The sequence below is a fragment of the Chiloscyllium plagiosum genome, unplaced genomic scaffold, assembly GCF_037043375.1.
Source record: "Chiloscyllium plagiosum isolate Xiang-an unplaced genomic scaffold, Cpla_swu_hap1 HiC_scaffold_29, whole genome shotgun sequence".
NCBI lineage: Eukaryota > Metazoa > Chordata > Chondrichthyes > Orectolobiformes > Hemiscylliidae > Chiloscyllium > Chiloscyllium plagiosum.
In genome coordinates, this window is record NW_028270167.1 from 4,804,842 (window position 1) to 4,829,987 (window position 25,146).

At 44.3% G+C, this 25,146-nt stretch overlaps 1 long non-coding RNA gene across 4 annotated transcripts in view; it reads left to right on the plus strand.

Annotated features, from left to right (window-relative positions):
• The first annotated feature begins 393 nt into the window (after nucleotides 1-393).
• Nucleotides 394-25,146, plus strand: part of LOC122540575 (uncharacterized) — a 225,820-nt gene continuing 201,067 nt past the window's right edge. For all 4 annotated transcript variants that reach the window (XR_015751959.1, XR_015751957.1, XR_015751958.1 and 1 more), the window contains exon 1: nucleotides 394-615. This is a non-coding gene — a long non-coding RNA (uncharacterized LOC122540575). The remainder of the gene's footprint in view (nucleotides 616-25,146) is intronic.

The following is a 25,146-nucleotide window of genomic DNA, read 5'->3' on the forward strand; positions in this document are numbered from 1 at the left end:
AAGTCTGTCACCAGTCTGGCTGTGTGGGAACTGGAGTACTGACTGTCAGTCAGGGACTCTGGTAGTGCAGTGGAGTTGTGTGAGCAGAGGTTAGAGCCTCTGGGCTGAAAATCCAGTCTGCCTCTCCTATTTGGCAACCTGACCCACAGGTCACAAGCTGTGGTTGCAGGTTTATTGATCTTCCGAGGGGGAGGTGAAGTGGGTGGAGAATGGCTAGTCTGGCCGGTGTGTTGTCTGGACTTTGCACATTCCAGGCTTCAAGGGGGTGTGGACCTGCAGAAGGAGATACGATTGGGAGGAAGTAATGTTCACTGAGTGTGCTGGAACGCAGTTAGTCGGTCAGAGCACGCTCCATTCGCTCTCCCATCTGCCAGTCAAAGGCTGTAAGTCTGAAGCCGCCGGAAGATTATAGAGAGTGGGTTTCACTGAGAGAGGGAGAGACACTTGACTGACAGTACCCCCTCTGAGCAGACTGTACACTTTGCTGACTAAACTTTAACCGAGGATGCACATTGTTTGCAGCAATCCAGATGTCAACACCAACAAAAAAAACTTTTTTGTTGGGAAGAGAGAAAGTGAGAGCACAGCAGCCTGTGGAACCGAGGACTCCAATGGGTCAGTACCCTGGTCGATAATGGGCCAGATTGCTTAGTCTTTCACGGGGACTTTCTTTTTTAAAGGCAAAACGAAACAGTTGTTTCTTAAAGTTGAGAGCGTCAGTTGTTTGTGTGTGTGTGTGTGTTCCATACTGTTTATGTGATGTCACATCAATCTACGGGCATTTCCAACAGTTTACATATTATGATATATTTTTGTGAATAGGGTCCGTTTTGGAAACCTTGTGAACCAGGACCTTCTGCATGAGTGCTGAGTTGTTTCTAATCTGTGCTCCCTGCCTCTCTCACATTTTAACACACTCTTGTAGACTCTCACTTTTACCTGACACGTACACTCGCTCATCGACACAATCTCATAGACACATACACACTCTTTTAAGCACATTCTCTCTCACACAGGCACTCTCTTGAACCCTCATTCGTTCACATAAATACACTCTCAAGCACACATTAATGCGTTCTCATACACATTCATTCACATATACTCAACACTCATTCTCACGCTCTCACACTCTCACTAATTCATTCACACATATTCTCAAACGCTGCCATAACACGTTCTCTCACACTCAGACATTCACACACTCTCTAACCCTCATTCATTCACACACACACTCATTCGTTTAGAGTCTTTCTCACACGTACTCATTATTAACCTGACACATTCATATACATCTCACATGTGTGTGTCTCTCCAACTTCGAGAGAATGTCTTATCACTCTGCCCGTAAATTGTGAATCCTTGCCCTTTTTAATGTTTCATCGAGCTGTTGGAAACTCTTCAGCTCGGGTGCCTGAATAGTTGGCTTTGTGTGTTCACCCAGGCCAGACTAGGGGTCAGTCCCCAAAAACAATTTGTGTAACATTATTAAAAGACAACAATGTGTCTGCTGGAAATTGAGCAGCCTGGGGACTTTATGCCACGTCTCCTAGCCTTTTCTTAGTTTCCTCATTTTAAAATAATATTCCCCTCTCGCTGGATGAATGCTGCAATATAATTGCACCTACATCTGCTCAAAACACAGGCTGAAGATTACAGTTCTGGAGAATTAAATGTTTTCCATGACAAACTGGTACAATTGCTGATGATTTTGATCCTGACTCCTGGATTTTAGCCCCTTGATTGCTGATGTTGTTTCTCCTCACTTTCCCTCTCTTGGGTTCCTTACTCTCCCCCCAATCCTATTCACAATCCCTCCACTTTCATTTCTTCTCTTTCACACTTCCACACTCCCTCTTCCCCTCATCCCTCCACCTCCCCCAATTCTTCCTTCAATAACAGCCAGATTTGGTATTAGTTCTGCAAGATTTCCTTTTACACACTGAGTGAAAGAGAGAGAATGTCTCTGTGTAACTGTGTGCATGCTTGCACGTGTGTGCCTATGCGCGGGTATGTGCCAGTGTGCATGTGAGAGAAAATAGGGATGTTTTGTGAAAATTGATACTGGTGTGTGCATCTGTCTATAGAATCTAGTTTTACTTTTCAGAATTTTACTGGGTTGGAAACTGAAAAATAATCAGAGTGTGAACTGTTTCCCTTTGTCCTTTCAAATCAATTTTAAAGCTACATCCTTTACAGGATTATGTTGCTGCAATTTTTATGATATCAATAAATGTTGGAATTCTTCGGTCCTCTTTGCCCTGATGTTTGCTGGACAGTATTGATAATTTCCAATTGTATGGTTTTTGGTAAATGTATTGTGTAAGTTCTGGTTAGTGGGATATTTATTTACTTATGATTTAAATATTTGTTTCTGATACACCTGAAGCCCAAATACAATCCAGTCCAGTATAAAGTGAAAGTAGGGCTGGGAACATGGCATAATGTTGTCATCCAAGGTCACCAAGGGTGTGGGTTTGTGCTAGTAATTGCTTGCAAACTGTATTCTTGATCTTGCAGTGTTGTGGGATATAATGGGATGAGGATAACCAACATGCTGTGGGGAAATATTATCCCTAGGAGATGAATGCACCTAAAAAATTCCTTGTAACAATCACAGATGCATGTCAGCAAGCCCTCTGTGATCAGGTCACTTGTTTCACCTGCCCTTTCATAGCTTGTACAGTCGTGTAAAGCATAGGAGCCATTATGTATTCTCGCAACACGTTATGATCAATGTCGTGTATGCCTGTGAAGGAAAGAAAGGCGACATTGGAATATTGTGTATAATTCTTGTCTCCTTCCTATCAGAAGGATGTTGTGAAACTTGAAAGGGTTCAGAAAAGATTTACAAGGATGTTGCCAGGGTTGGAGGATTTGGACGACAGGGAGAGGTTGAATAGGCTGGGACTATTTTCCCTGGAGCGTCAGAAGCTGAGGGGTGACCTTACAAAGGTTTATAAAGTGATGAGGGCCAAGGATAGGATAAATAGACAAAGTCTTTTCCCTGGGGTCGGGGAGTCCAGAACTAGAGGGCATAGGTTTAGGGTGAGAGGGGAAAGATATAAAAGAGACAAAGGGAGCAACGTTTTCACACAGAGGGTGGTGCATGTATGGAATGAGTTGCCAGAGGAAGTGGTGGAGGCTGGTACAATTACAACATTTAAAAGGCATCTGGATGGGTATATGAATAGGAAGGGTTTGGAGGGATATGGGCTAAGTGATGGCAAATGGACTAGATTAGGTTAGGATATCTGGTTGGCATGGATGAGTTGGACCAAAGGGTCTGTTTCTGTGCTGTACATCTCTATGACTGTATGACATTTATACAATAGTTTGCACAACCTCTGGACATCTAAAAGTGATTCACATCCAATAAAACCCAAGGAGAAAAATAAAAGACTCCATCTCAAAATTTATCAAGAGCTCCACATTATCCTGACCAATATTTGTCCCTCGATCAACATCTCTAAGAACAGATGGCCTGGTCATGGTTATGTTACTGTTTGTGGAAGCTTGCTGTGTGCAAATTGGCTGTCATGTTGGTGAAGTTACCACAGTGACTGCACTCCATTAGCTGTAATGGCTTTGGGACTCTTTAAGGTTGTCAAAGCTGCAGTAGATATGCAAATTTTCCTTTGTGTAATCTACAGCACTTAGGGAGTGCAGCACACTTGTGCTATTTTTGGTTGAGTTGTTAAAGTGAGGTTTGTCCTCTTAAGCAGATGTAGAAGAATCCTTGGCCATATTTGAAGAAAATGCAGTGATTTTTAAAACAAAATTCCCAAAGTGATATTTGAAGAAAGCAAACAAATTCTTCATTGTCTTTTTTTTCCTCAATCAAGCTGAAAGACGACAGATTCTTTAATCATTCAGCACAGCTCACCTTGTTGGTGTACTTTCCATTTATTAACAACAGAGAATGTGCTTTTTAAAAAAATAATTTGTTTGTTTTGAAGATGTTTGTGGAATTCAAATCAAAATAGTTGCAGAAATCTATGAAAGAATTCAGATATTTAACATGTGGATTCATGGAGACCTGGGAATTAGTTACAGCCTAATCAATGTGTTTGGTTGATTCACATATACAAAAAAAAATACCCAGAAGTGATTATAATCTAAAATCTAATTGAAGGCTTTGGGTGGCATCATAAACTGTGACAGTTCTACAAGAGTGGTCTCTGTTGTTTGAACCTCCAGATGAGATTGTTGCTTCTGTTAACTGTTTTCATGGTTCCACCTGAGGTTACCATATCTCCCTAGTTCTTAAGGCCCTGGCTGTCATTCAAGAACCCTTGGCTTCTCTCTACTTACTCCCCCAGTTCATCTCACTGAGGGCAGAGGTCTAGATAGTATGTGAAGGTTAGTGAATTAACTCAGTTTAAATTCACAACTCAATCCTGGCTTCATCTGACCGCCACACACTTCCTCACTTTCCTGTACGTCTCCCCACCTTGTGGGCGGATCCAGGAAGTCCAACAATTCACTTCTAGCATTTGTGCTACTTAACTTGTGGAAGCATCATTGAAACCCTCTTGCTCCTCCTGCCACAATCTCTCCCACTTATAGAGGTCTAAAGCACAGACAAAGGTCCTTCAGCCCATCAAGTCTGCACCAGTCGAAAACAAGCATCTAACAGTTTTCATCCCATTTCCAGCACCTGGCCCCAGGCTACAATATATTGAGGTCTCTACTCATGTTCCAATTTTAGTCTTTTGCCAGACCAACTAACATAAACCATAATGTTATTATTGTTCCAGAGGGACAGAGGAAGCAGATGTGAGATGTGAATATGATTAATCACCAATTAACTGTGGCCCAGTGGGGAGCACTCTTACTCCTGAATCAGAAGGTCCTGAGCAAAAGCCCGACTACAGAAACTTGAGTATAAAGTCCAGATTGTTACCGTACTGAGAGAATGCAGCATTGTCAGAGATGCTCCCATTAAAGTGAGGCCCTCTGTACCCCCTCAAGTGAATGGAAAAGATCCCGTGCTGTTGTTTTGAAGAGGAGCAGGGGTGTGCCCCAGTGTGTACCCCAGGTTTAGTTAGCTCAGTTGGCTTGATGGCAGGTTTGTGACACAGTGTGATGCCAACAATGTGAGTTCAATTCCCATGCTGGCTGAGGTTACCATGAAGGACTCCTTCTCAGCCTCTCCCCTCACCTGAAGCATGGGTGAGAGAGGAAAGATTTAGGAAGGACCTGAGGTGAAACTTCTTCACACAGAGAGTGGTGCATATATGGAATAGACTGCCAGAGAAAGTGACTTGACAGGTACAAAAGCAACATTTAAAATCCATTTAGATAGCAACATGGACAGAAATGGTTTAAAGGGATATGGACGAAATGTGGGCAATTGGAACTAGCTGATTGGGCACCATGGTCAACATGGACCAGTTTGGGCGAAAGGTCTTTTTCCATTGTGTATTACTCAATGTCCCTCTGGTTAAACCACTGCTAGTCGTCCCTCACTAATGAGACAGTAAGACTATGATCTGGTGGGATTATGGCAACTTTACAACCCCTTATTCAAGATGGCTAAAAGCAGTTAGTCTCATCCTATTACATTGCTTTTGTGGGATCTGGCTGTGTGAAAATTGGTTGTCAAGTTTCCTAACATTATAACAGCCACCACACTTTGAATGTGTTTTATTGGCCATAGTGCTGTGGAATGCCTTAGAGTCATGAAAGATGCTTTGAAAATGCACGTTCTTTCTGTTCAAGCACAGACAATACCAAAACCAAGGGGTACAATCTTCACATTCATCTTTTGAGATGGATGATGGTGGTAGAGGGAAGGAGGGAGAGAGAACAAGATGATAATCAGGAGTGAAGGCCTTGAGTTTGGTTATTCCCATCCCATTCCACATCACAACACAGCAAGGACTGAAGCTGGTCAGTACACTTCAGATTAACACAGACCTGTGTTTAACTCGTGCGATAGATGATCCGTGGGGTACCACAGCATGGCAATTATCTTATTTCATCATACGTGACGTGGAGGTGCTGGTGTTGAACTGGGGTGGACCAGATCAGAAGTCACACAACACCAGGTTATAGCCCAACATGTTTATTTGAAATCACAAGTCACTTCATTTGACGAAAGCTTGTGATTTCAAATAAACCTGTTGGCCTATAACCTGGTGTTGTGTGACTTCTGACTTCATTATAAAAGAAAGAGAAAATCCAAGGAAATATTTCACACTCAGCAAATTCTGCAGTAAGTTTCCATTGTTCATTTTTGCTGTTCAGTATCTTTAGGGGATGGTAGAGGACATCACTGAAGCTTAGATTCTATTCCTGTCAGCTAAATTGCTGTCAAGTTGTAAATAGTTGCCTTGCTCATCCCCTGTGACTGCAGCTTCTCTTTGGCTTAAACACACAGGCTCTCATGCTCAGTGATTACTCTGTCCCTGATGTCGTTCCACAGCATTGAACCCTCCTCTTTTTATATCAACTATTCGTTCCAGAGCGCACTCTCCCCAGTTGCAGATGGGTTGTCAAGTGATTCAAATTCCACTTGAAAGCTGGGCTGCATCTATGTCTCTCTCTCTCTGCTTTCCCCCCACCCCATTTTCTGTCCCTTTCTGATCTCTGCTATTGTTTTATTTGTAGATTCTCTCTGTCTTGCATAATCCTGACACCCACTCTCCTCATGTTCCACGTGTGGAGCCATTCCCAGACCCATGGGCTGCCTCCAAGTGTTACCTCTTTCCCGTTGAGATGTGAGAAGTCGCCTGCACTTGCTGTACTCTGTGGCTAATTTTAAGCAAAGCAATGTGATAACAATCCTATCCAGGTTTAGCTTCAAGCCATCAGCTGTGGCTTAGTGGGGCACATACTCGCTAGGGGTGGGCACGGAAATCACGGCCTGGTTCTGTTCCTGGTCAGTAACCCCTGGCCCATGACCCAATCACAAAAAGGCCTCCAGAGCCCTGGCCTTGATTTATTGGGCTCATGTTCCAGACTCTGGGCTCCAGTCCCCTACTCTCGCGTCTTGAGCACTAAATCCAAGATGCCACTCCTGGCACAGAGAGAGATTGCGCCATTGGCAGCTGTGCTGTCCTTTGGCTGAGACATGACAGACAATGCTGTGCCTGTCCTCTCAGCTAAATGTGAAAGGTACTGTCGTGTTATTTTCCCCATGGTAGGCTTATGCGGAAAGTCAGGAGGCATGGGATAGAGGGGAATTTGGCCAATTGGATAGAAAACTGGCTAACCGGTCAAAGTCAGAGAGTGGTGGTAGATGGTAAATATTCAGCCTGGAGCCCAGTTACAAGTGGAGTTCCGCAGGGATCAGTTCTGGGTCCTCTGCTGTTCGTAATTTTTATTAATGACTTGGATGAGGGAGTCGAAGGGTGGGTCAGTAAATTTGCAGATGATATGAAGATTGGTGGAGTTGTGGATAGTGAGGAGGGCTGTTATCGGCTGCAAAGGGACTTGGATATAATGCAGAGCTGGGCTGAGGAGTGGCAGATGGAGTTCAACCCTGCCAAGTGTGAGGTTGTCCATTTTGGAAGGACAAATAAGAATGCGGAATACAGGGTTAACGGTAGGGTTCTTAGTGAAGTGGAGGAACAGAGGGATATTGGGGTCTATGTTCATAGGTCTTTGAAAGTTGCCACTCAGGTGGATAGAGCTTGTAAGAAGGCCTATGGTGAATTAGCGTTCATTAGCAGAGGGATTGAATTCAAGAGTCGTGAAGTGATGTTGCAACTGTACAGGACTTTGGTTAGGCCACATTTGGAGTACTGTGTGCAGTTCTGGTCGCCTCACTTTAGGAAAGATGTGGAAGTTTTGGAGAGGGTGCAGAGAAGATTTACCAGGATGTTGCCTGGAATGGAGAATAGGTCGTACGAGGATAGGTTGAGAGTGCTAGGCCTTTTCTCATTGGAACGGCGAAGGATGAGGGGTGACTTGATAGAGGTTTATAAGATGATCAGAGGAATAGATAGAGTAGACAGTCAGAAACTTTTTCCCCGGGGTACAACAGAGTGTTACAAGGGGACATAAATTTAAGGTGAAGGGTGGAAGGTATAGGGGAGATGTCAGGGGTGGGTTCTTTACCCAGAGAGTGGTGGGGGCATGGAATGCGCTGCCTGTGGGAGTGGTAGAGTCAGAATCTTTGGTGACCTTTAAGCGGCAATTGGATAGGTACATGGATGGGTGCTTAAGCTAGGACAAATGTTCGACACAACATCGTGGGCCGAAGGGCCTGTTCTGTGCTGTATTGTTCTATGTTCTATGTTCTATGGAAGAACAACAGAGGAGTTCTCCCAAGACAACTAACAACAGTGTTCTGATCATGGTGCTTGTTTGTGGGAGTTTTCTGTAGATTAAATGGCTATTGCAGTTCCTACATAACCATAACAATAATTCCTTAGCTGTAAAACCCAATGTGGCTTTGTTCACATAAATACAGGATAATGGAAGCAGATTCTCTTGTACTTTGAGGGGAAAATTTGCGGGAGAGTCGGCCTTAGTAAATAAGATCTTCAAAGGGCCAAGTGGACTCTTTCTGTCTGTGTCTTTTTACAAAGTGAACAACAAGAACCTCTGTAACCGCCCAGGGGATACAGGAACTCTGTGCTAGCTTCAGAGCTGGATGTCAGGCAGGTGTTGCTCAGGATTTTCTATTCCATGTGTGACATTATACCGGATATTTATTCCTCAAAATGTTTTTGTTTGGTACTTATGCTCAGTGGGTGAAGATTGTTGGCTCTGGGGAATGGAAAGCATTACTAGAATGGAACATTCCCTGATCAGGTGGAGCACAGTCAGAAACGGAGACTGCTTCTTAAGCCTCTGCCTTGATAAAGTATGTCTCTTACCTCCCTCAAGATAACTCTGTGCAGCAGTGAAACCTCCTTTCCATCTTTTATTCCTGTCCCCACCCCCATCCACTTTGTTGTCTTCCAATGCAAAAGAACATTCTTAGGTCAATCATTTTTATTTGCTCATAGGATGTGTTGTTAAGTCTGGCATTTAATTACCCTGGGAAGGTGTTGCTGAGCTGCCTTCTTGAACCACTGCAGTCCCACAATACTGTTAGGAAGGGCATCCTAGGATTTTGACAGTGGAAGAATGGTGATATAGTTCCAGCTCAGGTTGCGTCTGTGGCTTTTGTTTTTCTAGGTGGTAGAGTTTGAGGGCATGGCAGGGTAGTTTGGAAGGTTTTGTCAAAGGAGTTCTGTTGAGTTGCAGTGTTATCTCGTGCCGTGACAAGGACAGGCGATGTCTGTCAGAAAATGAACAGCTCATTATATGCCACATCTTTACAATCAGCAGATAGGGGACACATTCAGACCCCTTTTGCATCCCTAATTTTAACATTTCTACTATTGGTTTCTGTGCCTTCAATTATCTGGGTCTCTCAGCTTTTCAGCCTTCTACTCTCACTCCTTTCTCCTTTAAGATATTTCTTAAAATCAACCACTTGACCAAGCCTTTGGTCACCTGTCCTAATATCTCTGTATGGACCTCAAGATCACATGTTGCTTAATTACGTTTTTGGGAATTGCATTGTGATATTTTACTAATTAGGATAACAATTAATGTAAGTTGTAGTTGGATTTGAACGCAGATCTCCAGGAAGAGAAGCTAAATGTCTACTTATTATAACTACATGGTGATCATTTTGACAATGTAATTGGTTATAATTATTAAGAATGTAGGACAGTTCCTCCTCGAAGGAAATACATGATGTAAGCTAGAAAGTAATACCTACCTAAAATCTTGAAAAGGTAAGGGTTCATGTCTCCTAATGAGTTGTGATGGTCAGTGACTCATGACTGTTATCCCCTCCCATTGAATTTTCAATCTGTACAAAAATGTGTGGGAAGGGTAATGATGAAGAGGAGCATGAGAGAAATCAATGTTTGTTCGCAGGTTTAAGGGTTTTGGGACCTTGGCTTTCTGTCATCTATCTGTATCCTTGGCTGCACATTATTATTGTGTTGTGTAACGTCGACATGATAACCTATACAAACCTGGGTTATTACCAGGAAGGAAGTATTGAGGGATATCCCGGTGGGCCCCTTGCCCTACAATTATCACATCCATGAAGTGGGCTGAAAATTTTGAGTTTAAATAGTTGCTAAATGCTTGTACTTTAAATTTGAATGTTTCATTTTTGTACCTCCTATTGTGGGGATATCAGTTGCTGAATTTTCATGTGTATTTTCATTATCCTGATTTACACTTAATGACCTCTGGCAGTCACCAGTGTTTTCCAGCCAATGCCATTCATTTGAAGGGCTGTCACTGTTGTATTGTAGCCGAATTTGCAGAGCAAGACTCCATCAGCAGTAGCAATGTGATGATTGACAACCACCTGATGAAGGAGCAGCGCTCTGAAAGCTAGTGCTTCCAAATAAACCTGTTGAACTGTCACCTGGTGTTGTGTGATTTTTAACTATGATTGACAAAATAATCTGCATTTAGTAATATTGATTAAGGGATACATATTGGCCTCAAAGCCAGGTCTAAGTCCTCTTCTCTTCTATACAATAGAGCCATGGGATCTCTTACCTGAAGCTGACATCGTCTCTGTTTAATGTGTTATCTGGCAGTGTGGCACCCACTCAGTGCTGCACTGCATTCCACTGCCTTTTATATTGGAGACTTAATCAACCAGAGCATGCTCTTGCCATCTCTGGATGAATTCCTGGAGGTTTCATCATGTGATTTTGCCCATGCACCTTCATTGGTCATCCATCCTCACAGGTCTCACCTTGCCATGGCTAGTTGGAATCTTTCAGGAGATAGTGAGGACTGTGGATGCTGGAGATCAGAGTCAAAAAGTGTGGTGCTGGTAAAGCACAGCTGGTCAGTCAGCATCTGAGGAGCAGGAGAGCCGATGTTTTGAGCATAAGCTCTTCATCAGCAATGGGTTCATGCTCAAAACATCGACCTTCCTGCTCCTCGGATGCTGCCTGACTGGCTGTGCTTTTCCACCACCATGCTCTTTGACCCAGGTGGAATCTTTGTCAAGCAGCTGGTTTACCTGTGCCCAGTATTTTTTGTAACCAATAAAGGAATGTGTTGAAAGAAACCAAAACAAAATACTATTTTATTTAATGTTTTTATGTTTGTTCTTTTGGCGTGTCCTGGAGATGAATCGTCAATTCCTTGAGGCTCCATGAGAAGTTAGCAGCTCTCCTATTGAGCAGAAAAATCGAGCTGCACCCTGTAGTACATCACTGAGAGGGTGCTGCTCTGTTGACAATGCCATCTTTTGGATGAAACATTGAAGAAAAGTTCCATCGTTCCTAATCGGGACGTGTTAAAGATCCCACGACACTATTTTGAAAAGATCAGGGGATGGTATTCCAAGGGGTCTTGATGGTCAATATTTGTCCCTACATCAACATCACAGACTTAACTGCTGGGTCATGATTACATCTCTCTTTTGGTGCAACTTGTTATGTGCAGGTTGATTGCAGCGTTTCCTACATTACAACAGTGCTTACACTTCACTGGCTGTAGAGTGCTTTAGGATAACTTAAGGCTGTGAAGCTACTATATAAGTACAAGTTTTTTGTTTTGTAATTTTGCCAGCCATCTAACTTTAGGGCTGATACGTGAAGCCATTGACTTTTTGCAAAAGGTGTTGAGACAGTGTCCTCCACTGTACTCCCCAGTAAAATTGAATCCATTGTGAAATTACCAGTTATTAGGATTCAGTTAACACCCTCCTGCGTCTGTTGGTGAACAGGTTACACAGAAGAATGAGACAAAAGAACAAACCTTCCCTTTGTAGCTCCCATTCTAAGAAGTGCACTGTCCATCTGTTATAACCATATTATAACAAATTAAACTGTGAAGTAGTGGAACATGATCGATCCAGTATGCGTTTAGTTACTGTGTTTCTATAATACTTTTGACCTTTTGTTAAAAATCACACACCAGGTTGTAGTCCAACAGGTTTAATTAGAGCTTTTGGAGCACAGCTCCTTTGTCAGGTGGTTGTGGAGTACACAATTGTAAGACACAGAATTTATAGCAAAAGTTTACAGTGTGATGTAACTGAAATTATACATTGAAAAATAGCTTGATTGTTTGTTACGATTGTACGATTGTCATCTGTCAGAATGACCATGTTAGTTTCACTCCTTTCATATGTACATTACAAAACTTTTTTTAAAAGTTACATTATCAGGTTAACTTTAACAATTTGTGTCAGCCCAGATAATGTGTTGAAAGTGTTAGCCCCCTGTGCGCTGCTGTCTGTGCTATAATGTTTAGACTGATTCTAATCTTAAAAAAAATGAATTAACAGAAACTTACATGGATTCATGCAATTTTTGAGCAAAGTACAATGTAACTCTGCAAGTACAAATTCACCCCATAAACATATATGTGTATGTGTGCATGTGGGTTTGTGCATATGGTTTTGTGTGTGTGTGTCTGTGTATATGTGTGGGATGGTGGTGTGGGCAGTTGCGAGTGTCTGTGAGAGAGAGTGTATATTTGTGTGAGTATAAAGGAGTCTAAGTCTGTGAGAGGGTGCATGTGTGAGTCTGTGTATCTGTAGGAATGTGTGTGCACATGTGTATGTGTGTGTGTGTATGTGTGTATGGGGTCACCTGTAATGTGACATGAACCCAAGGTCCCGGTTGAGGCCCTCCCTATGAGTACCGAACTTAGCTATCAGCCTCTGCTAGGCCACTTTTCGCTGCTGCCTGTCCTGAAGTCTGCCTTGGAGGATGGTCACCCGAAGGTCTGAGGTCGAATGTCCTGGGCCGCTGGAATGTTCTCCAACTGGCAGGGAACACTCCTGTCTGTTGATTATTGTGTGGTGCCCATTCATCCGTTGTTGTAGCCTCTGCTCGGTTTCACCAATGTACCATGCCTCAGGGTATGTAACCTGGTGTTGTGTGATTTTTTACAAAAGGTATATCTGCTAGATTAGATTAGGTTCCCCACAGTGTGGAAACAGGACCTTCGGCCCAACCAGTTGTGGAGTTTGTACACCCCAGTCCAACACCAGCATCTCAAAATCATGACTTTGCCCTTTTGATTTCTCTAAAAGTCACAGAGGTGTGATGGCCCCTATTCACGGGTGGACCTTCCATGAGATTGAAGGTAGAGCCACAAAGCACAAGCTCGGTTAGCAGCACTAAGATCTGAGGGTGAAGGTTGAGAGCTTGAACCCCACTCTAGGGACCTGACACTGCAAAGTGTTACTGAGATACCAACTCCCCTTTTTTCCAGGTGGGTGAAAAACATCCAACTATTCAAACTGTATTTCCTGACAGTACTGATTGGGGATTAGTTAGCTCTATTGAGTAGATGTTGCTTCAATCCCAAACCAGATCACCAAATTTAATCTGGCCAAGGAGTAGTAAATTTTAGTTTTTAAAGTAGACAACGTGTGGGATCAAGGGGACTGAAGAAAGCCACAAGATTCCACATTTTTGAACAACCAGCAATAAATTATACAATTTTGGAACAGTAATACACTCTAAAATATATGTAAAACTATCCCTCACACCAGAAGGATATTTGTTCTCGGGATGTGGGTGTCCCTGGCTGAGCCAGCATTTTTTACCCATCCCTAATTAGCAGAGGGTAGTTAAGCATCAACCACGTTGATGAGATTAGATTAGATTCCCTACAGTTTGGAAACAGGCTCTTTGGCCCAACAAGTCCACACCAACCCTCCGAAGAGTAACCCAGCCAGACCCATTTCCCTACATTTACCCCTGACTTAACACTTTGGGAATTTAGCAAGGCCAATTCACCTGACCTGCACATCTTTGGACTGTGGGAGGAAACCAGAGCACGCAGAGGAGACCCACGCAGACACGGGGAGAATGTGCAAACTCCACACAGACAGTTGCCGGAGGCTGGAATCAAACCCGCGCCCCTGGTGCTGTGAGGCAGCAATGCTAACCACTGAGCCACTGTGCCGCCCCATTGTTGTGAGTCTGGAGTCATATGTGGAGTAGACCAGGTAAAGATGGCAGATTTCCTTCCCAAACTGACATTAGTGAACTAGATAGGTTTTGTTTAGGTTAGAGTGGTGCTGGAAAGGCACAACAGCATCTAAGGAGCAGGAAAATCGACATTTCAGGCAAAAGCCCTTCATCAGGAATAGAGGTAGGGAGCCTCCAGGGTGGAGAGATAAATTGGGGGGAGGGGGAGGGGGGGGGGGGGAGTGCTGGGAAGAAGGTAACAAAGAGTACAGTAGGTGAATGGGGATGGGGATGGAGGTGATAGGTCAGAGGGGAGGGTGGAACGGATAGGTGGGAAGGGAGATTCGTAGGTCGGACAGGTCATGGGGACAGTGCTGAGCTGGAAGGTTGGAACTGGGGTAAGGTGGGGGGAGAGGAATGAGGAAACTGGTGAAGTCCATATTGATGCCCTGGGGTTGAAGTGTTCCGAGGCGGAAGATGAGGTATTCTTCCTCCAGGTGTCGGGTGGTGAGGGAGCGGCAGTGAAGGAGGCCCAGGACCTGCATAGCCTCGGCAGAGTGGGAGGGGGAGTTGAAATGTTGGGACACAGGGCGGTGGGGTTGGTTGGTGCGGGTGTCCCGGAGATGTTCCCTGAAGCGCTCTGCGAGGAGGCATCCAATCTCCCCAATGTAGAGGAGACCGCATCGGGAGCAATGGATATAATAAATGACATTGGTGGATGTGCAGGTGAAACTTTGATGGATGTAGAAGGCTCCTTTGGGGCCTTGGATGGAGGTGAGGAAGGAGGTGTGGGCGCAGGTTTTGCAGTTCCAGCGGTGGGAGGATGTCCTCCCCCCCACCTTACCTCAGTTCCAACCTTCCAGCTCAGCACTGCTCCCATGACCTGTCCTACCGGCCAATCTCCCTTCCCATCCATCCGCTCCACTCTCCTCTCTGACCTATCACCTCCATCCCCACCCCCATTCACCTATGGTATTCTTTGCTTTTGCTACCTTCTCCCCAGCACCCCCCCAACTCCCCACCGCCATTTATCTCTCCATCCTGGAGGCTCCCTGCCTCTATTCCTGATGAAGGGATTTTGTCCGAAACATTGATTTTCCTGCTCCTCGAATGCTGCCTGACCTGCTGTGCTTTTCCAGCACCACTCTAATACAGACTCTGGTTTCCAGCATCTGCAATCCTCACTTTTGCCTAGTAGATAGGTTTCGTGACAATCGACAGTGGGTTAGTATAATGGGTCGCCATTGGGCTAGCTATTCTGGATTATTATTGCCATACTGCTCCTATATTGCCAGCACATTAGAAACAAAACAGAAATTGCTGGAAAAGCTCAGCAGGTCCTGCAGTAATGATGGAGAGAAATCAGACAGGTCATGTGACCCTTTCTCAGTTCTGAAGAAGGGTCACTTGACCTGAAATGTTAACTCTGATTTCTCTCCACAGATGAGCCAGACATGATGAGCTTTTCCAGCATTTTCGTTTTTTGTTTCTGATTTGCAGCACCAGGAGTTCTTTCGGGTTTTTTCCCAGAATATTACCTGGGTCTCTTGATTGGTAATCTAGTAACAATGTCACTATGCCTCCACCTCCTTACACGTGTGGTAAATATGGGCAATTGACTGTGATTAAACACCCCACAGAGCACATCAAACAGCAAATACAGTCAAGACATGGATCTCTCAGCACTTGCACCCAGAGGTTAGTGATACCTTGGATCATCAAATCTCATTAAACATCTTAAGTATTATAATGCTTTCTGATCTTTCTGATCTGACTTGGAAACACCCCTGAAACATTACTCGATGAGAGACTGCCTTAGTGACTGCTTCTGTTCAAGTCAACCACCCTACTTTCCATGCTCCCCCTACCCTGAAGCCACACAACACTATTCACTCAGAAACACTACACCAACTCTTCACCATCAGATGACTTCACTGAGCTAGACCTACCCTGTGACTTTCCCTGAGCTCTAACTTTGCTAAGTGGCATCCAGCCAAGACTGTGAGATTTCCAACATCCCCTCCCTTTGAATAGATGTGAAGCTGGAAGCACACAGCAGGCCAGACAATATCCAAAGAGCAGGAAAGTTAATGTTTTGTGCTGAAGTGTTGACATTCCTGCTTCTCTGATGCTGTCTGACCTGCTGTGTGCTTCCAGCTTCACGTCTGTTGACTCTGACTTCCAGCATCTGCAGTCCTTACTGTCTCCCCTTCCCCTAAGCCCCTCATGGCTTTCCCCAGAATTAGCTCTCCAGGACTACTTCTGGGTCAGACTTCAACACGTAGCTGCCACTAATTCCTAGAACTCCTAAGTTCTGACAACACAGAACCATCCAACTGATCTCCACTCCTCCTTAAGTCCTCTGCCTGGTATCTATGTTGTTAAACTGCCTTCCCAGCAACACTTCAAACATGGAGTCTACCTCTGTCTTTTTTTCTTCTGCTCCTTGTAACCTTTGAACTCCACTGCCTTTCTTGAATGACCTATCAGAAACCTTGCCATAACTGCCTCCCTTATTGTTGGGCAGAATTGAATGTTGTCACCTCGTACCTTTGGAACTGTCTGTTGTATAAATGTTACCAGTTAGAGATTGCTGGTTTGCTCAGTAGAAACAAGGACATAAGGGGTGGATTTCATCAGACTGTCTAGAATGTGGTGGAGTATAACACCAGTGGCGTGGGTTGAAATTCATGGCGGCCTGTCTCATTGTCTTGCCCCAGCTTGATGTGCAGTGGTGCCCCTCAAGCTATGTATATAATTAATGGTCTATCTCTAATAGGGAGAGAGATGGTCCTTTGTGAACTGACTAATGACCCAAATTCAATTTAATACTGTAACCAACATCACTTTAAAGAAAGCAGAAGATCAGACTGGTTAAATGTTGCTATTTGTGGGAGCTTGCTGTGTCCAGACTAGCTGCTGCATATCTTTTATGATAAGAGAGAATAATTGAATCCCTAAAGTTTGGAAGCATGTTATTCAGCCCATCAAGTCTACTATCTGAAGAGCATCCCATCCAGACCCAGCCCTCCATCCCTGCAACCCTACATTTCCCATGGCTAATCCAACATATCTTTGGATTGTGGGAGGGAACCAGAGCATCCAGAGGAAACTCATGGGGAAAATGTGCAAACTCCACAGAGATAGTTGCCTGAGGTTGGAATCAAACCCGGGTCCCTGGTGCTGTGAGGCAGCAGTGCTAACCGCTGAGCCACCGTGCCATAATGGGACAGGAGGAGGCTATTCAGTCTCTCCAACCTGCTGCACTGATCAGTAAGGTCATGGCTGGTTTGGTTGTGACCTCAATCAATTTCCCATCTGCTCCCACAATAGTTAATGATTGTCCATCAGAAATCTGTCTAACTCAGTTTTGAATACGTTCAGTTACCCAGTCTCCACTGCTGTCAGTAAAAGAGAATTCCAAACACTAACAACCCCAAAGAAAAGAAGTTCTTCCTTTTCCCCATTTTAAAAGGTAACCCTCTGATCTCAGACTGTAGCCCCTAGTTCTAGGTTCTCCACATGAAGGCAAACATCCTCCCAGCACTTATCCTGTTGAGCCCTCAAAGATTCGACCATGTTTCAGTAAGATCATCTCTCATTCTTTGAAATGTCAACCTGCTGATCCTTCCCGGTTAAGATAGTGTTGCATTGTTGCATTCAAGCTAGTGAACTGAAATAACTGCACAGAGCCCAGTATCCCATTTCCAAGTCACCCTTTATTTACATGTGCACAGTACACTGGCTGTGGTTAGCCCACTTGGAGTCAGTCCCAGAAAAGAGGAGATCCTGAATCTCCTGTTTTTTTTTAATTTTTGTTTGTTTTGCATTTAAGCAATTGAGAAAATTATCCAACCTTTTTTAAGAAATCAAATGGCAAACTTTTTGCTAATGTACTAGTGGCTGACAAAAGCTTTGAATACATGATAATAGACACTTACGAGTGTGTAAGAAGAATATTCTATAGTTTTTCTGTTAACAGCACACGCATGGTCCTTTTAATAATTGGGAAAGTGTGGACAATTGGGGTAGGAATGACAGAGTTATCTCCTGTTTATATTGTCAGCCAGGGTTCTCTGATTGGCCCCAGATTAACAACCCCAATCAAGGATCTCATAGTGAATGAGACTCACCTGGCTGGTTGCAATCACTAGACCAACTTTCTCTTAAACTTCTCCAATGCAGATAATTCCCTCCCCAAATAAGGAGGCTAAAACAGTACACTGTTCCCTGGGTATTGACCTACTAATGTCAGTCCAGTTGTGATAAGACTTCCCTATGTTTGTACACCATGTCCTTGAAATGAAGACCAGTATTCCATTTGCCTTTCCAGTTAATTGCTGGACCTGTATGTTAACATTTAATAATAGCAGCTAACATTTCAAGGCATTTGATTGGCTGTCCAACATTCTAGAGTGTCTATGGTTGCAAAAGGACCAAATAAGTTTCTTTTGATTAGTCTTTCCTTTCCAGCAATCATTCCATCAGTGACAAGTCCCAAATTGTCCATTCAATGACAGCAGCAACCTCTGAGCTGTGGTGGTGGATGCAAATAGTATGTCTGCTCCTCCAAACTCCTCCCCCCCCCCCCCCCCCCCCAAATAAAAGTAAAATCTTTCTTATCCCCAGTATGTCACTCTGGTTGTAGTGTTTATGCTACAACAATCAGAAACTGCACACGTAGAGCAGGTCTTTCAAAACATTCCAGAGTGCTTTACAGAAATAATGATCAAACCAAACTTAGCACTGAGTCACATGAGGGAATATTGAGTATTGAGACAAGCAACCAAAAGTTTGGTCAGAGGTTTTAAGAACATCCAAAGGAGGAGAAAAAGGAGATGTTTAGGGAGGGAGTTTCAAAATACAGGGCTCTTAGAGCTGCAGGAACAATTAGGGCTGTGCCCGAGGCCAGAATTGGAGGCATCTCAGAAGTTTGAAGGCCCTGGAAGAAGCTAAGAAGATAGTGGGATTTGTAAAACAGGCAGGAGTATTATAAAATGAAGCAGAGGTGGGCTCACAGGAGCCATGGTGCAGTGCATAGGGGGGCGATGGAAAATGGGATTTGGTACAAATCAGAATACAGACTGCAGAGCTTTGGATGAATTGAAGTATATGGAGGGTGCAAGTTCGAGGGCTTATCTCTGACGTTGCTCTTGCTGGTGAAGGCCCACTCTTGACTGGAAAGAGGTGACACGAAGATACACAGAGAGTAGCTACAATAGCAGGTAAACAGAAGAGACCCTTTGTTCATGGTTGATGAGGTGGTGCACTGTGAGCAGGGTTTACAATCCAGTGTGTTTTCTCAGTGTGTAAGTGGTGAAATAGATGGCACCGTCCTGACTGTGTGATTGCACAAAAGAAAGCTAAAATGTGGCAAAGTGGAGCCTTAAAGAAAAATTTCTTATTAAATCTAAGAGATGTTTGCAGAAGCCAGAATATAAAACCTCTGTAAGTGCTCTGCTTCGGCCTTGCAGAGGTAGTGTACCATGAAACCAAGTTAAGCATTAATCACGGATGCTCATGAAAGGCAGTTCCTGTTTGCTGTGTGCCCAAGGTTGTCATCTGCAATTGAGTTTATTTGGGTTTGAGAAGCGTGACCTTACCCACCCTCTCCATTCCTGGGGCTTAACCTGGTCGGAGCTGGATTAAAAACATGGCAGGGAGTCCAAAGCTACCATCCGGAATGTTCTCTTTCATCACAGAGGTCAGACGGTGTGTAGACTCGATGTGGAAATAACACAGAGCAGAGGCAAAGTCAGTCAGGGTTTCAGCTGCTGATTGTTATCTCCATGCCAACAGCAACAAATTAGACTTGTATAGCACCTTTGAAAGAGATGTCTCACAGGCATGCCTGTTTCTGTATAAGGCTGCATAAGGCTGTGGTCAGACCGCATTTGGAATATTGTGAGCAGTTTGGGCCCTGTGTCTAAAGAAGGATGTGCTGGCCTTGGAGGCGGTCCAGAGGAGGTTTCCAAGAATGACACTGGGATTGCCATATGTGGAGCAGTTGAGGTCTCTGGGTCGGTACTCGATGGAGTTTAGAAGGATGAGGGGAATCTCATTGATATGTACAAAATACTAAGTGGATGTGGAGAAAATGTTTTCACTCGTAGGAGAGACTAGGACCCATGGGCACAGCCTCAGAGTGAAGGGATGACTATTTAGAACTGAGATGAGGAATTTCTTCAGTCAGATGGTGGCGAATCTGTAGAACTCATTGCCACAGAGGGCTGCAGAGGCCAAGTCATTGAGTGTCTTTAAGACAGAGTTAGATAGGTTGTTGATTAGTAAGGGAATCAAGAGTTATAGGGAGAAGGCAGGATAATTGGGTTGAGAAACATATTAACCATGATAGAATGATGGAGTAGCCTCAGTGGGCTGAATGACCTAATTCTGCTCCTATATCTTATCGTCTTATGGTTTGCAAATGGTGGAAGCAGGCAGTTTTGGTGACAGAGAGGGTTTCTATGGTCAGAAGTTCATCTCTGGCTCAAACATGTTTTGAAGAAAACAGAGAACGAAAAGGCAAGACTTGACTGATGGCTCCAATAGAGGGAAGAGCCTTTTCAGTCTGTGCCCAATTAAGTGCTAATAACATTGACTTTCCATTGATGCTCATTCAGGTCTGGTTTTGGAGAACTGGCACCAGTATTTGTGCTCTCAACTTCCAGTCACCAATTCTAGGGATGAATTGTAGACCCAGATTTTCTTTGGCCCTGGAATAACAGAACAGGATCTGGTCATTTAAATGCCAGGGCAGATATCTCACGGATATTGGACCTCAGGAATCCCAGTCAGATATGCATCCGAGCAAAGAAGCTGAAGAGTAGATTTTGAGGCAGATCCAGTTTCTAGGCCTGCAAGGTCACCTGAGTCCTGAGCTCCCCAAACCTCTGCACCCCTCTTGCCTTTCGAGCTGCTTCTTGAAACCTACCTCCTTGATCAAATTTTAGGCCACCTCTCATTTCACCTCAGCCAGCTCGGTGTAAATACTTTGACTGACTACACCTGAGATGCACATTAGCATCTACATTGAATTACGACATTGAAGGCGCTGTAGCAATGTAAATTCCTGTTACTGTAAGTGGCGGGTGCTGGTCAGATCATTTGGGATGGGATGGTGTCAAGAATAAAAAGACTTGCAAGATTGAAGCAGCTTATTCATGTTGAGGCTATGTGAAGGTGTGACATAGATGCTAAAATCATCTGGATCCTGGGGAGAGGACAAGACCATGTTGTCCTTAGGTGCCTGTTCCTGAAAGGTGCATTAAAGTTAGAACACAGGAATCGGCCATTTGGTTCCAAGCTGGTATTTATATTCGCTGGAGACACCAACCCACCCCCAACCTTCCTCATCCACATATCCTTCTATTCCCTTCTCCTTTGTGTCTTTATTCAGCTTTCCCTAAATGTCTGTGTCCCTTCAAACTCTCCCAAAGTATGGAGGTCCAAGTTGTCACCACTCTCTGTTTCCTCTGGTCTCAGAGATCAGAGTTGATCTACACTGTCATGCACACATTGAATGCCATATCCCATGATGTCCTCACTCACCAACAACAAATGACCCTTCTCAGGAAACTGATTTGTGGTAACTTGCTAAACTGAGGCCTTCCAACTTTGTTAATTAAAAAAAAGAACTGCGGATCCTGGAAATCAGAAACAAAAGCAGAAATTGCTGGAAAAGCTCAGCAGATCCAGCTGCAGCTAAGGAGATAAATCAGAGTTAATGTTTCGGGTTGAGTGACACTATTTCAGAACAGTTCTGAGGAAGGGTCACTCGACCCGAAATGTTAACTGTGATTTATTTCCACAGATGCAGCTGGAGCTGCTGAGCTTTTCCAGTGATTTCTGTTTTTGTTTCCTTCCAAATTTCCTCTCACCGTGACCCCCTTTTGGGTCTTGAAAGTTGTTGTGAGCCCTCGGTGGGACAGGGGGCAGAGAGTAGGAACCTATTTATTGTTGGACAGCAACTGTTGTAAATCAGTCAGATCCCCAAGGCATCATTACTACGTCAGAATCCATGCCCCTGTGACTTCAGCTGGTGATCATATTGGGGTTCTCTCCCCACTTCCCCGTCTAAACTGAGGAAACCCCAACCTGAGCACCAACTCAGCTTCTGACATCCAGCAGCATTTAACATCATCACATGCCCCATTGTTAGAATCAAAATTGCCCAGGTTCTTGTCAGGCAATTGGTACTCAAAACTTTTTAAACTAAAGTGTCTTCTCCAATGAAAATATCCCCTGAAAGCAATCCTGTCCATGCTGTATTATTTCAGCAGTTTTGTTGATGGAATCAGTCCATGTCTGTCAGCTGGGTCAGTGTTAGTACATCAGAGACCTATTGCATTAAACCAGGTCAAAGTGGCCATCTGAAAACTGAACTTCACCAGCAGAATTTTAATTAAACACTCCGCGCTGGCGTGGAAACCCACATGGGATAATATCAGCTGGACTACTTTATGATAGGACAATGCAGTCCGGGTAACGTGAGATTGTGTTTCATATGAGGGCAGGGGTTGCACTAAGTGTCGTTGATGATATTAAGCTGATGGCTGTAGAATTATTTCATACTCTATAAAACAAATTACTTATGGCAAAATAGAACAAAATAGAAGTTAAAGGTGTCAAGGAGTATGATACCGAGAAAGAGGATTAGCTATGATCATGTTGAATGGTGGGATGGGCTCGATAGACTGAAAAGCCTCCCTTAATGAAGGGGTAATGCCCGAAACGTCGATTCTCCTGCTCCTCGGATGCTGCCTGACCTGCTGCGCTTTTCTAGTGCCACACGTTTCAACTCTGATCTCCAGTATCTGCGATCCTCACTTTCTCCCTGAAAGGCCTATCCTGCTGCTAGCCTCTATGTTTCTGTTCTAGAACATAGAACATAGAACATAGAAGAATACAGCGCAGTACAGGCCCTTTGGCCCTCGATGTTGCGCCGATCCAAGCTCACCTAACCTATACTAACCCACTATCCTCCATATACCTATCCAATGCCCGCTTAAATGCCCATAAAGAGGGAGAGTCCACCACTGCTACTGGCAGGGCATTCCATGAACTTACAACTCGCTGAATGAAGAACCTACCCCTAACTTCAGTCCTATATCTACCCCCCCTTAATTTAAAGCTATGCCCCCTTGTAATACCCGACTCCATACGCGGGAAAAGGTTCACACTGTCAACCCTATCTAACCCCCTAATCATCTTGTACACCTCAATCAAGTCACCCCTAAACCTTCTTTTCTCTAATGAAAACAGCCCCAAGTGTCTCAGTCTTTCCTCATACGATCTTCCTTCCATACCAGGCAACATCCTGGTAAACCTCCTCTGCACCCGTTCCAGTGCCTCCACATCCTTCCTATAGTATGGCGACCAAAACTGCACACAATATTCCAGATGCGGCCGCACCAGAGTCTTATACAACTGCATCATGACCTCAGGACTCCGGAACTCAATTCCTCTACCAATAAAAGCCAGTACGCCATATGCCTTCCTCACCGCACTATTTACCTGGGTGGCAACTTTCAGAGATCTGTGTACATGGACACCAAGATCCCTCTGCTCATCCACACTACCAAGTATCCGACCATTAGCCCAGTACCCCATCTTTTTGTTATTCTTCCCAAAGTGAATCACCTCACACTTAGCTACATTGAATTCCATTTGCCACCTTTCTGCCCAGCTCTGCAGCTTCTCTATATCCTGCTGTAACCTGCCACATCCTTCCTCACTGTCAACAACTCCTCCGACTTTCGTATCATCCGCAAACTTGCTCACCCAACCTTCTAACCCCTCTTCCAGGTCATTTATAAAAATGACAAACAGGAGTGGTCCCAAAACAGATCCTTGCGGAACACCGCTAGTGACGGCACTCCATGAAGAAACTTTGCCATCAACTACTACCCTCTGTCTTCTTCCATCCAGCCAATTCCTAATCCAAACCTCCAACTCACCCTCAATGCCATATCTCCGTATTTTCTGCAGTAGCCTACCATGGGGAACCTTATCAAACGCCTTACTAAAATCCATATATACCACATCTACCGCTTTCCCCTCATCAACCTCCTTCGTCACCTTTTCAAAGAATTCAATAAGGTTTGTGAGGCACGACCTGCCCTTCACAAAACCATGCTGACTATCCTTGATCACATTATTCCTATCCAGATGTGCATAAATCCTATCCCTTACAATTCTCTCTAAGACTTTGCCCACAACAGAAGTGAGACTCACCGGCCTATAGTTACTAGGGTTATCCCTACTCCCCTTTTTGAACAAGGGAACCACATTTGCTATCCTCCAGTCTTCTGGCACTACTCCAGTAGACAAAGAGGACATAAAAATCAAGGCCAATGGCTCTGCAATCTCCTCCCTTGCTTCCCAGAGAATCCTAGGATAAATGCCATCAGGCCCAGGGGACTTATCTATTTTCACCTTTTCCAGGATTTCCAACACCTCTTCTCTACATACCTCAAAGCCATCCATTCTACTTATTTGTGACTCAGTATTCACATCGACGACAATGCCCTGTTCCTGAGTAAATACTGAAGAAAAGTATTCATTCAGTGTCTCCCCAATCTCTTCCGCCTCCACACGCAACTTCCCACTACTATCCTTGACTGGACCTATTCCTACCCTAGTCATTCTTTTATTCCTGACATACCTATAGAAAGCCTTAGGGTTTTCCCTAATCCTACCGACTAAGGACCTTTCATGTCCCCTCCTTGCTGCTCTTAGCTCTCTCTTCAGGTCCTTCCTGGCTACCCTATAACTCTCAATCGCCCCAATTGAACCTTCACGTCTCATCTTGAGATAGGCCGCCCTCTTCCATTTAACAAGGGATTCCAATTCCTTATTAAACCACGGCTCCCTCGCACGACCCTTTCCTCCCTGCCTGACAGGTACATAATTATCAAGGACACTCAATAGTTGCTCCTTGAACAAGCTCCACATATCATGTACACTCTTGCCTTGGAGTCTACTTTTCCAAGCCACACATCCTAAGTCATGCCTCACCGCATCATAATTTCCCTGACCCCAGCTATAACTCTTGCCCTGTAGTACACACTTATCCCTCTCCATCACGAGAGTAAAAATCACCGAATTATGGTCACTATCCCCAAAGTGCTCACCTACCTCTAATTCTAACACCTGGCCTGGTTCGTTACCCAGAACCAAATCCAGTATGGCCTCACCTCTTGTTGGCCTGTCTACATATTGTGCCAGG